Below are 12623 nucleotides of genomic sequence, written 5' to 3'. Positions count from 1 at the left end.
TTTTTTCTTCTCTCTGCTTCTTTTTGATTGTAATGAACAATTTATGCTATGAAAAATAACACACAATTTAAATGAACAATAATCATCTTTTCTGCCCTTTTTACTGTCTCATTTTGTTTGAACCTTAATCAAAGACATTTACAGGCACATTTTAAAACCTTCCCAATAAAGATACAATTGAATATCATTGTCGAGATCCAAAAAATGTCACTTTGCTTTAAGATAAGATAAGATGAGATAAGATAAGATAAGATAAGATATTCCTTTATTGTCCCACATGGGGAAATTTCATTGATGCAACGCAGGTAGATACAGAGGTAGATACAGAAGAACAGAACACTTATAGGAAGTTTGAAAAACACTCTCAGTAGAAGATCTCCTATAAACAAAAACTCCCATTACCCAACAAGGGATGGAGGGGAAAAATAATAAAGATAAAATAAATACATAAATACCATTGCATGTGATCACGACAGTAATTGCACATGAATATGTGTCATGACAGCACATGGATTGCACATGAATTTCACAGTAACTGCAAATGAATCACGACAGTAATTGCACATATGACGTAATTGCACATCAGTATTAGGTTAGGTCAGTATTGCGAGTGTTCAGGACTAACAGTGTTTGTTATAAAGTCTGACAGCAGCAGGAAGGAAAGACCTGCAAAACCTTTCCTTCACACAGCGAGGGTAGATCAGTCTCTCACTGAAGCTGCTCTCCAGAGCGGAGAGAGTGTCCTGCAGGGGGTGACACCCATGGTCAAGCATAGATGTGAATTTAGCCAGGACCCTTCTGTCCCCCACCTCCTGCACCGAGTCCAGAGCGCAGTCCAGGACGGAGCTGGACTTCTTGATGACTTTGTCCAGCTTCTTCCTCTCCCTCTCTGTGATGCTGCTGCTCCAGCAGGCCACACCGTACAGGAGGGCTGATGCCACCACAGAGTCATAGAAGGTCTTCAGGAGTGGCCCTGTCACTCCAAAAGACCTGAGTCTCCTCAGGAGGTAGAGTCGACTCTGGCTCTTCCTGTACAGTGCGTCTGTGTTATGAGTCCAGTCCAGTTTGTGGTTCAGATGAACACCCAGGTACTTGTATGAGTCCACTCTCTCAATGTCCCGTCCCTGGATGTTCACTGGTGAGGGGGCAGTGGGGTGGCGTCTGCGGAAATCCACCACCATCTCCTTGGTCTTCCCTGCGTTGATGAGGAGGTGGTTCCGCTGACACCAGTCCACAAAGTCCTGCGCCAGTCCTCTGTACTCCTCGTCATCGTCGTCCGTGATGAGTCCAATGATGGCAGAGTCATCAGAGAACTTCTGCAGGACACAGCTGTCCGTGTCGTGTCTGAAGTCTGCAGTGTAAAGGGTGAAGAGAAAGGGCGCGAGGACAGTGCCCTGGGGCGCCCCCACACTGCAGGTCCGAGTGTCAGACACACAGTCCCGTGCTCTCACAAACTTGGGTCGGTCCATGAGGTAGTCCAGGATCCACTCTGCCAGGTCATACTCCACACCAGCCGTCTCCAGCTTGTCCCTCAGGAGCAGCGGCTGGATGGTGTTGAAGGCGCTGGAAAGATCGAAGAACAGGATCCTCACAGAGCTGCCAGGCTTTTCCAGGTGAGAGAGAGAGCGATGCAGCAGGGAGATGACGGCGTCCTCCACTCCGATGCCAGGGCGATATGCAAACTGCAGCGGGTCCATGGCTGAGCTCACGGTGGAGCGGAGGTGGTCCAGAACCAGCCACTCCAGTGTCTTCATCAGGTGGGACGTGAGAGCCACCGGCCTGAAGCTGTTGAGGTCTTTGGCGCGCGGTGTCTTGGGCACAGGTACCAGACAGGAGGTCTTCCAGACCTGTGGTACCACCCTCAGCTTCAGGCTCATGTTGAAGACATGCTCCATAACTCCACACAGTTCATCTGCGCAGGACTTAAGGAGCCTGGGGCTGATGCCGTCAGGTCCTGCTGCCTTCTTCACTTTAATCCTCTTCAGCTCTCTCCTCACCTGTGCTGCTGTGACAGTCAGTGGTTGGCAGGGGGACTGTGTGCTGGGGGGATGGGTGAGTCCAGGCGAAGTGGGGAGCTGATGGTCCGGGGCAGAGAAGTGAAGAGGAACAGATGCAGGGCATTGTCCAGCTGTGGAAGAGGGAGCATGCAGCTGTGCAGGGGGAGGGGCGGGTGACCGATCAAATCTCAAGAAGTGAGCATTTAAATCATTCACCCACTGTAGATCCCCCTCTGTCTGGGCAGGGGGGATTTTGAAGCCCGAGATGGTTTTCAGGCTTCTCCACACTCCCTGAATGTTCTTCTGCTGCAGCTGCTCCTCCATCCTCCTCTTGTAGCCGGCTTCAGCCTGCCTGATCTTTCTCCTCAGCTCCTTCTGCACAGTCTTCAGCTCCTCCTTGTTCCCTGACCTGAAGGCTCTATTCTTCTCCTTCAGCAGAGCCTTCAGTTCACGGTTAATCCATGGCTTGTTGTTTGGAAAACACCTCACCGTCTGGGAGGAAACAATGTTCTTAAAACAGAAGTTAATGTAGTCCGTGATGCACTCTGTGATGGTGTTGATGTCCTTCCCATGTGGGTCATAAAGCTCAGTCCAGACAGTGGTGCTGAAGCAGTCCCTTGGAGCCTCCTCGCTCTCAGCAGACCACATCCTCACCTCACGGGACACCACAGGCTGCCTGCGCACGATGGGTTCATACACAGGCCTCAGATGTACAAGGTTGTGGTCCGAGCTGCCCAGGGGAGGGAGGGGGGAAGAAGAATAAGCCTCTTTGGTGTTAGCAAAAAACAAGTCCAATGTTCTATTGTTTCTGGTGAGGCAGGTAACATACTGGGTGTATGTTGGTAGAACAGAAGAGGGAGAAGTGTGGTTAAAGTCACCCGAGACGAGGAAGAGAGCCTGTGGGTGCTGCGTTTGCAGCCTACAAGTGCAGGAGAGCAGTGCTTCACAAGCATATTCAGCATTGGCAGACGGGGCCACATAGACTGCGATCAAAATCATATGTGAAAACTCCCGGGGAAGATAATATGGCCTCATGCCAATAGCCAATAGTTCAATATCCTTATTACATAGCTGCTCCTTCACTGAGCAGTGTTCGGGTTTGCACCAGCTCGTACAATACAGGATATTTCTTAGAAAAAACAGATTGTTACATGGGTTTAAAACATCACGGCCTTTCAGTGGTCAAATGTTTGCTCATGTGAATAGTTTCTGCCGTTGGATAAATGATGCCGGAGAATGGATTTTGTCACCAATATGAAGAATTTTGCTTCAACAAATCAGGATTTTCCTCAAACGAATTGATCACAAACACACCACATATGGCTTGGGTTCCGATTCCACCGGTCAATAAGGTCCAGCCAAACGTTGAATTGGATAATAATAATAATTAAAGCCGCACGCGGCAATAAAGGCCCTCGCCCCCCTTGCCACCGCGGGGTATGAGCCACCGCGAAGGGCAATTTTATCAAAAATCTAAATAATTACCTCTAATCACACATGGGTGAAGTTCATTTTGACAAATGTTCACGCCTTTTCAATTTATTTTTTTTGACTGAAAATCCAAAGTGGGAAAAAATATAGCATGGGGTGTTAAAATACTGGGTTCCGCCCACAATGGCCGACTCCCTGTTGGGTTTAGGGTGGGGTCATAATAAAAAAATGTATGTCTTGACATGAGGTATGTTTGTACCAAGTTTCATAAGTGTAGATGGCGCTAGCGAGTTCTTTTGCTATTTTAATTTGTTTAGGCACAATTTTTTAATTTTTTTCACCGATCCTGAATGATTTGTCAAAAAAAATTGAGTTTTTGTTAACGTTCACGTTTTGTCGTATAAAATCTCAAGCTAGAGTCACGTAATTTTGTCACATTGTGCCCGGTCACATATTCAATCTTTACAAATATTTTCAGCGGCCTACGACAAATGAATGGTCTTTTGTGAATTCTTTTTTTTTATGAATGAGAGGGCACTAGAGAGCCATTTAATTAGCTAGCCACTACATTTGCATATCATTGCGTTCAACTTTAAAATCTCTACAAACACTTCGTCAAAACTTTCCAAAAAATATATGTATTTAAGAAATGGAGAATTTTTTTAAGATTTCCATGAATTGTGATTTTGTTTAAAATTCACGAAGACCATACCATAAAATATATCAGCTTCAGATTTAAAACACTACTTTGCTCATGGGTTTTGTGTCTTGTGGCCAAGTTTGAAGTGATTTCGATCAAAACTGTAAGAGAAAATGCCAAATGTATGATGAGGTGCACATTTGTCAGCGCCGAGTTTATCCAATATGGCCAACTTCCTGTATGACTTAGGGCGGGGTCATGATATTATTTTTTACATGTCCTCCCACGAACTATTTTTTGCAGTGAGCATCATATTTTTACTGCCACTTTTTTGGGCGTCGGGCTCCCATTGGCCCCATGCTATTTGATTTTTGAGGTGGCGCTACTGAGCCGTTTTTTAATATTTTTTCACAAAACCTTCACTCAAAATTAGAACTCACGGAGTTAAATCCAAATAAATTATAATAATAAATGAGCCAAAATTAGAACTCACGGAGTTCTAATTTTTCCACTCACCACTCACGAGCATATCCGTCTTTGTTTACTACTCGATTTTTGCATTTTTCCAGCCCCCGGATATTAATAAGTCCCTTGCCGGGACGATACTCGTCCTTCGGCTCGGGCCTAATAATAATGTGATTGGATAAATATTCAGGTTTATCATTGTGTATATTTCTGTTATTTCTCAAACTAATAACACGTGTTTGTCTTTAGCAGCTTTCATGAATATTGATAAAATGTTGATTTCAGTAATATAATAATAAATGATCCAGCTAAATATTACATTAACAAATGTAGGCAACTTTTTGAAAATGTTCCTCGTGAAATACAATGTTTTCAACAGCTAAACACAATCAAATCATGAGCATTAAAATTATCTGTAATGATAATTAAATGTAATCCAGATACATCTAGAGAATCACAATCAGAAATGGGTTTATTGCCATTGTCAGGGATAAAAGGTCACAAACAAATATAAAAATCAGTACGCACTAATAATAACAAATATTAAAATAAATATAATAAGAATAAATAAATGGCTGGCTTAAAATGATGTCTTAGAAATGAAATAAGTTGGTAAATACACCACAAAATATAGAGTATGGAGAAAAAAAACAGAAACTAGAAAAGTTGTAGTAGTTGTGTTAAAGTGTTCATGCGGTTAATGCCATCCGGTGGAACATTCCAGGTAAAGGAACAGCATCACCATGGAGACAAACCGCCACCGGAAAGAGGAGTTGTGCACCTCTAACTCCCCTTCTTCATCAATGTCAACCGAACCCAATATGACCACAACTGTGACACGCCCAATGGCGCGCGCGGCGTTGGCACAACATGATATTTCCACAGTTGCCATGGGGACAGCAGCACGTTCTGCAGATAGCAGCCCGTCATGTCTCGCCGTGTGTGAAACATGAACACGTTGTCACAGCAGCGTAGTAACTTTGTCACGCCGGATGACATGACGCACTTCCACGGGCCACCACTAGAGGGAGATGTCAAGAGCGTTGTCTGGTAGATCTACTGTCGAGGATGAATCAAACAAACAAAATACAACACATTTTATACACATTTTAGTTCAAACACGGCCAACGCACGAATACTACAGGATTTATACTTTTATCATATTTAAAGGTGCATTATATAAGTCTATAGTATAATAATAAACTGATCTATAACATGATAAAGTAAACTATGAACCCTTCATCAGAAATGTTCCGCAGTGCATCTTTTACCTTGAAAGGATAAATAAATGAAATATAAGCATGTAAATTAAAATAAAATCAAGATTCATGTTAAGATATTTTATGACACTTGTTTTTTAGAAATAAAACTTTGGCAGGTTTGGGGAGGCTTGCATAAAACAATGAAAGAATGTGCAGAATAAGATAAAACACACTACTACTACTACACAGAGCATCTGGTTCGTTGTATTTCTGCCGCTGACACATTTCTGGCAAAAGGAATGGAGAAGGTGAACTCTACAGCTGCGGACCACCTGATCGTCTGCTCGTATCATTGTGGGCGTTCTTTGAGGGTCTGAGGGCGGAGTTAGAGGGCGGAGTCGTGAATTTGTTGCAGAGCTGTCTCTGAATTCTGTGTTGTGGGTCGAGAATGTGGAGCCAATCCCAAACAAGTATGGATTTATTAATTACTATTAAAAGCAGATTTATACAGGCTCTTTCCCCTCATCTGAGATTATGTGAACGCAGCCTATGAGTAGTGTTCTCTGAATATTTCTAATACTTTCACATGGAGTGTCATGGAATGAGAGTGAAACGTGTGACATTTGTTTATCACCGAGAAGAGAAACTGCAAAAACCACAAAAAGAGCTGTGTTTTCTGTTTTTCTAAATATGTAGTATGTAGTATGTAGTATGAAGTATGAAGTATGTAGTATGTAGTATGTAGTATGTAGTATGTAGTATGACGTATGTAGTATGTAGTATGTAGTATGTAGTATGTAGTATGACGTATGTAGTATGTAGCATGTAGTATGTAGTATGATGTATGTAGTATGATGTATGTAGTATGAAGTATGTAGTATGATGTATGTAGTATGATGTATGTAGTATGAAGTATGTAGTATGTAGTATGAAGTATGTAGTATGTAGTATGTAGTATGTAGTATGATGTATGTAGTATGAAGTATGAAGTATGTAGTATGTAGCATGTAGTATGTAGTATGTAGTATGTAGTATGTAGCATGTAGCATGTAGCATGTCGTATGTAGTATGACGTATGACATATGTAGTATGTAGCATGTAGCATGTAGTGTTGAAATTTCCCCATGTGGGACAATAAAGGAATATCTTATCTTATGTAGTATGTAGTATGAAGTATGTAGTATGTAGTATGAAGTATGTAGTATGTAGTATGTAGTATGACGTATGACGTATGTAGCATGTAGCATGTAGCATGTAGCATGTAGTATGTAGTATGTAGTATGATGTATGTAGTATGTAGTATGAAGTATGTAGTATGTAGTATGACGTATGTAGTATGAAGTATGTAGTATGTAGTATGATGTATGTAGTATGAAGTATGTAGTATGTAGTATGTAGTATGTAGTATGATGTATGTAGTATGAAGTATGAAGTATGTAGTATGTAGTATGTAGTATGTAGCATGTAGCATGTAGCATGTAGCATGTAGCATGTCGTATGTAGTATGACGTATGACATATGTAGTATGTAGCATGTAGCATGTAGTATTGAAATTTCCCCATGTGGGACAATAAAGGAATATCTTATCTTATCTTATGTAGTATGTAGTATGGAGTATGTAGTATGTAGTATGTAGTATGAAGTATGTAGTATGTAGTATGTAGTATGTAGCATGTAGCATGTAGCATGTAGTATGAAGTATGAAGTATGAAGTATGTAGTATGTAGTATGTAGTATGTAGTATGTAGTATGAAGTATGTAGTATGTAGTATGTAGTATGAAGTATGTAGTATGAAGTATGTAGTATGTAGTATGTAGCATGTAGCATGTAGCATGTAGTATGAAGTATGAAGTATGAAGTATGTAGTATGTAGTATGTAGTATGTAGTATGTAGTATGTAGTATGTAGTATGAAGTATGTAGTATGTAGTATGTAGTATGAAGTATGTAGTATGAAGTATGTAGTATGTAGTATGTAGTATGTAGTATGTAGTATGATGTATGTAGTATGAAGTATGTAGTATGTAGTATGTAGTATGTAGTATGTAGTATGTAGTATGATGTATGTAGTATGAAGTATGTAGTATGTAGTATGTAGTATGTAGTAATTCGACTGTAGGAAAGTGTCTGAACACCACTAAACACCAACAGGTTAGTATTCTGAATATGTCATTTCAGCTCATGTTGTGTATGTCAACACTGACCAAGACTAAACCAGGCCTAAACCTGATCTTAAACCAGGACTAAACCAGGACTAAACCAAGACTTAACCAGGACTAAACCTGATCTTAAACCAGGACTAAACCAGGACTAAACCAAGACTTAACCAGGACTAAACCTGATCTTAAACCAGGACTAAACCAGATCTAAACCAGGTCTAAACCCATGACTAAACTAGGTCTAAAGCAGGACTAAAGCAGGACTAAACCAGGATTAAACAGGACTAAACCAGGACTACACTAGGTCTAAAGCAGGACTAAACCAGGACTAAACCAGGATTAAACAGGACTAAACCAAGACTAAACTTGGACTAATCCAGGTCTAAGATAGGAATAAACTAGGTCTAAACTAGGTCTAAACAAGGTCAAAAGTAGGTCTAAACTAGAACTAAACCAGGACAAAACCAGGAACAATAATAGTCTAGTCCAGTGCTTCCCTAAAGTTCAAACCCTTGTCCTTCATCCCAAACCCAAACACAAACACAGGTAAAGTATTATTATTTTAAATGATTATGTTCATTTACAGAAACTGAATACAATTATTTGTTTGGCAAAGGAATCGTTATCTACATTTACCACTCATGTCATATCTGACCCGCTGAAATCCTCCCCCAGGGTGATCCCGACCCAAAGGTTGAGAATCACTAGTCCACCATAAAAGGGTCAATCCTCTATATTTTTTGTATATATATTTATTCTATATTTCTAAGCAAATATAAAAATAAAACATTGGATGAATAAACACATACAGAAGTAAATACAGAATGAGCGGATGAGTGAGTGAATTATCAGACTATCTCTGGGTATTGAGTGATGAAAATCCAGCACCGTTGCCATAGCAAAAAAAACAACACTTCAAAACTGTATATCTCCCGAACAGGCCCTTTGAAAGCTGAACAGCCCGGCCTCAGATGCCTTTATCCTCCCGTAGCACCGGCTCCGGAGCGCCGTCCTTTACGTTACCGGCCGCAGGTGCCGCGCGCGCATTGGCCACGCGCGCTCCGCCCTCCCCGCCGCCACACGCCGCGCTCATTCGCTCTCCGCACCGAACATCCCGGATGTAGCGCACACCGCGGCCGCTCTTCCTCTCCTCCTCCTCCTCCTCCTCCTCCTCTCCACACTCAGTCAGAATAACATGGCGCAGACAGATACGTAGCGGTGCCACCGCCGCCGCCGCCGCCGCTGTAATAACAACAAACAGCGTAGTAACACGCCAAAAAACCACGGCACCGGGAAATGTGAGCGCGCGGAACGACACGGAGGTAAGCGCGGCGCGGTCTGCTCACTCCTGCCGCCGCTACGTGACGCGATTACGACGGGCTTTTCCCCTCCGATGCTCAATTGCGGCGATGTTTCTGCGCCTCCGGTGAATCCGCGCTGTCATCGCAGTTGGGAGTGTACGCGTTTATTTATCATTTGTCTTGGCTGTGATTTATTCATTTGATTCCCCCTGCGCGGCGCGTGTGCTCATGGGCGCGCGCGCGGGGCCGGCGGCCGCTGTCCTTGGTGTTGAACTGGGTGGACAGCGATCGGCGCCACAATCACAGTTCCGTCCGATTGCTGCGCGGTTTTTGGTGGTTGTAACGCGTCTCTAAACGTCCGAATGCTGTGTTTTGTGTGATGCACGGTTGCTAGACGCCTTTGCTGCCGCGATAATCCGGTAGGAGCCCTGCGTGAGTGAGTTTGAATGGGCCAGCGTTCATCCTCCTGAGGGCTACCGCGCGGTCTGCTGCTATCCACGCGTTATTTGCACGTTTTTTATCCGCGGTTTGGAGACGTTGTAATGTTGTAACGTTGTAAGAGCAGGTGCAGGCCAAGCGTGAAGACGTCCTGGTGTTGCACTGGAGGGTGAACGATGGCCGCCTTGACCCGAGCTTCACCCGTAAGACAATTCATCATCTTATAATTTGTCACTAATGCGAATCGGCAACAGTGCAATTAGTACGGCCGCGGCTAACGACCATTTCAGGGTTTGAGTCAGCATTATTCCTGTTGTATAAGGGCATTTTTAACTGATGGGCAGCAAAAAAATCAAACTAAATCCCGATGAATGATGATGATTTAAAAAAAACACAACTTTTTTCATCATTTTCTACTCAAAATAATAGCACTTCCTTTATATAGTTCAAGATCATCAGAAAAGGTCAAATGCAGTTGATTGTGTATTGATACTCACGATGCCTATGATGCCGTCGTTTTAGTATTGATTTGTTTCTGTTTTTTTATACTTTTGACAACCCATTGCACTGTCCAGGTAACGAAATACATTGTTAATCGTCGACAATGGTCATAATTAATCCCAGTTTTCCAGTGGCAGCTCTTTCTCCTCTGTTATTGTCATGGAGACGATATGAACCCTGTGAATGGAAGGTCAATGATGGCAAATGTGACCTGATGTCCGGCTTTTATACTCAAGTTATACTGTGCAGCGATACACGTTAGACCACTGCTGTTACTGCCATCCATGTGTTTCCCAAGTGAGGGGACCACTTGACTGGTCTCACAGTGTTCCAAGTTCGTTGTAGTTCAGGGGGGTCCAAACTTTTCACTGGAGGCCCCATTTTGAAACTTATACGGAGCGAGGGCCACAGACAACCCGACAATGAAGTGAATCATTTGAAATGTTGCATTTGACATAGTTTCAATGCCTCCATCTTTAATAAGACTTGGAACATTAATATTAGGCTGGTATAAACATAAACGTGATTAAATTTGTACAATTCTACTGTGAAAAGTACTACTTTGTGTTGTTTGGACGGACTTATCAGGAAGCCTGAGGGCCAACAAGGATTGGTCTGAGGGCCGCATTTGGCCCCTGAGCCACAGTTTGGATATGTAGTACATTTTACATGCGAAAACAAGAACATTGTTATTATTATTGTCATTATACTAGTTATTCATTGATTTGATTTATAATGACTAAAATAAACATCGGAACACAATATAGTACTACTACTACTACTACTACTACTACTACTACTACTACTACACTACTACTACTACTACTACTACTACTACTACTACTACTACTACTACTGCTACTACTACTACTACTACTTCTACTGCTACTGCTACTGCTACTGCAACTACTACTGCTACTGCTACTGCTACTACTGCTACTGCAACTACTACTATTACTACTACTACTACTACTACTACTACTACTACTACTACTACTACTACTACTACTACTACTACTACTACTACTGCTACTGCTACTGCTACTGCTACTGCTGCTGCTACTACTAAAGCAGGTCTTAACGTGGACTTAAACCAAGACTAAAGCAGGTCTAAACCTGGACTTAAACCAAGACTAAAGCAAGTCTAAACGTGGACTTAAACCAAGACTAAAGCAGGTCTAAACCTGGACTTAAACCAAGACTAAAGCAAGTCTAAACGTGGACTTAAACCAAGACTAAAGCAGGTCTAAACCTGGACTTAAACCAAGACTAAAGCAGGTCTAAACGTGGACTTAAACCAAGACTAAAGCAGGTCTAAACCTGGACTTAAACCAAGACTAAAGCAGGTCTAAACCTGGACTTAAACCAAGACTAAAGCAAGTCTAAACGTGGACTTAAACCAAGACTAAAGCAGGTCTAAACGTGGACTTAAACCAAGACTAAAGCAGGTCTAAACTTGGACTTAAACCAAGACTAAAGCAGGTCTAAACGTGGACTTAAACCAAGACTAAAGCAGGTCTAAACGTGAACTTAAACCAAGACAAAAGCAGGTCTAAACGTGGACTTAAACCAAGACAAAAGCAGGTCTAAACCAAGACTAGAAGTAGAACTCAACCCTCTGACGGGTGGGACTGCGCTCACTGAACTAAAATGAAGTTAAGATAAATATATTTGTAATTTAGCTAAAAATGTTATCACAGAATAGCACATTTCCTAGATTTATAAATTCACTTCCTGTTTGTAATTGATGACATCACAGTAGGAAATGACCCAGCAAACACTGGGCCAAAACTCATCTAATGTCACAGTTTTTTTTTATTTGACAAATGCAAATTTGAGTGACTTTATTTTGTTGAAATAATGTTTAGGAAATCAAACATTTTGTTTCTTTGTGTAAATTCTGCATAAACTTTGACTGGAATGAGGGGGTTGACATCCCTGGTGTGATGTCACTTCCTGTCATTTTCTATAAATTTTTCAACGTTTTCTCCACAAATACCTGCTCGATCGCTGTCTGTCTGTCTCTCACTCTTCTATCCCTTTCTTTTATTATCTTCCTTTTCCTGTCACTCCTTCCTCTTTCCCTCTATTATTTTCTCTCCCGCTCTATTAACTCAAACTCTATATTTTTTTCAATCTTCCTCTCCCTCCTTTCCCTCATTTTGCTTTACTTTCTCTCTTTCCCTCCCCCTGTCACTCATTATCCTTTCTCTCTGTTTCTCCACCTTTCTTTTCACTCACCTTTTCCCTTTCTCCCTTTCTTTCGTTAACTATCACAGCTTTTCCTTTAGTGTCTCTCTTTCTCTCCTTCCTTCCGTTTCCTCCTCTCTCTCTCTCTCTCTCTCTCTCTCTCTCTCTTTTCTCTTCCTCTCTCTCTCATCCCCTCTCACCCTCTCTCACACTTCTCTCTCTCACTCCATCCCTGCCTTTCTCTCCCTCTCGCCCCTTCACTGTCACTCTATCTTCTATAACTATTTTCCTTTCTCTTT

General features: G+C 42.1%; 1 protein-coding gene across 1 annotated transcript in view; it reads left to right on the top strand.

Moving 5' to 3' along the window:
- The first annotated feature begins 9102 nt into the window (after positions 1–9102).
- The window catches only part of LOC140372564 (serine/threonine-protein kinase PAK 5-like), a 44432-nt gene continuing 40911 nt past the window's right edge, over positions 9103–12623 (top strand). Inside the window, exon 1 of the mRNA XM_072459697.1 lies at positions 9103–9216. The gene's annotated coding sequence lies outside the window, so the exon portion shown is untranslated. The remainder of the gene's footprint in view (positions 9217–12623) is intronic.

The sequence above is a fragment of the Eucyclogobius newberryi genome, unplaced genomic scaffold, assembly GCF_026437365.1.
Source record: "Eucyclogobius newberryi isolate DKJ021-1_F unplaced genomic scaffold, fEucNew1.0.hap1 SCAF_257, whole genome shotgun sequence".
NCBI lineage: Eukaryota > Metazoa > Chordata > Actinopteri > Gobiiformes > Gobiidae > Eucyclogobius > Eucyclogobius newberryi.
The sequence above is the reverse complement of the archived record's forward strand: the minus strand, read 5'-3'. Positions and strand labels throughout refer to the sequence as shown.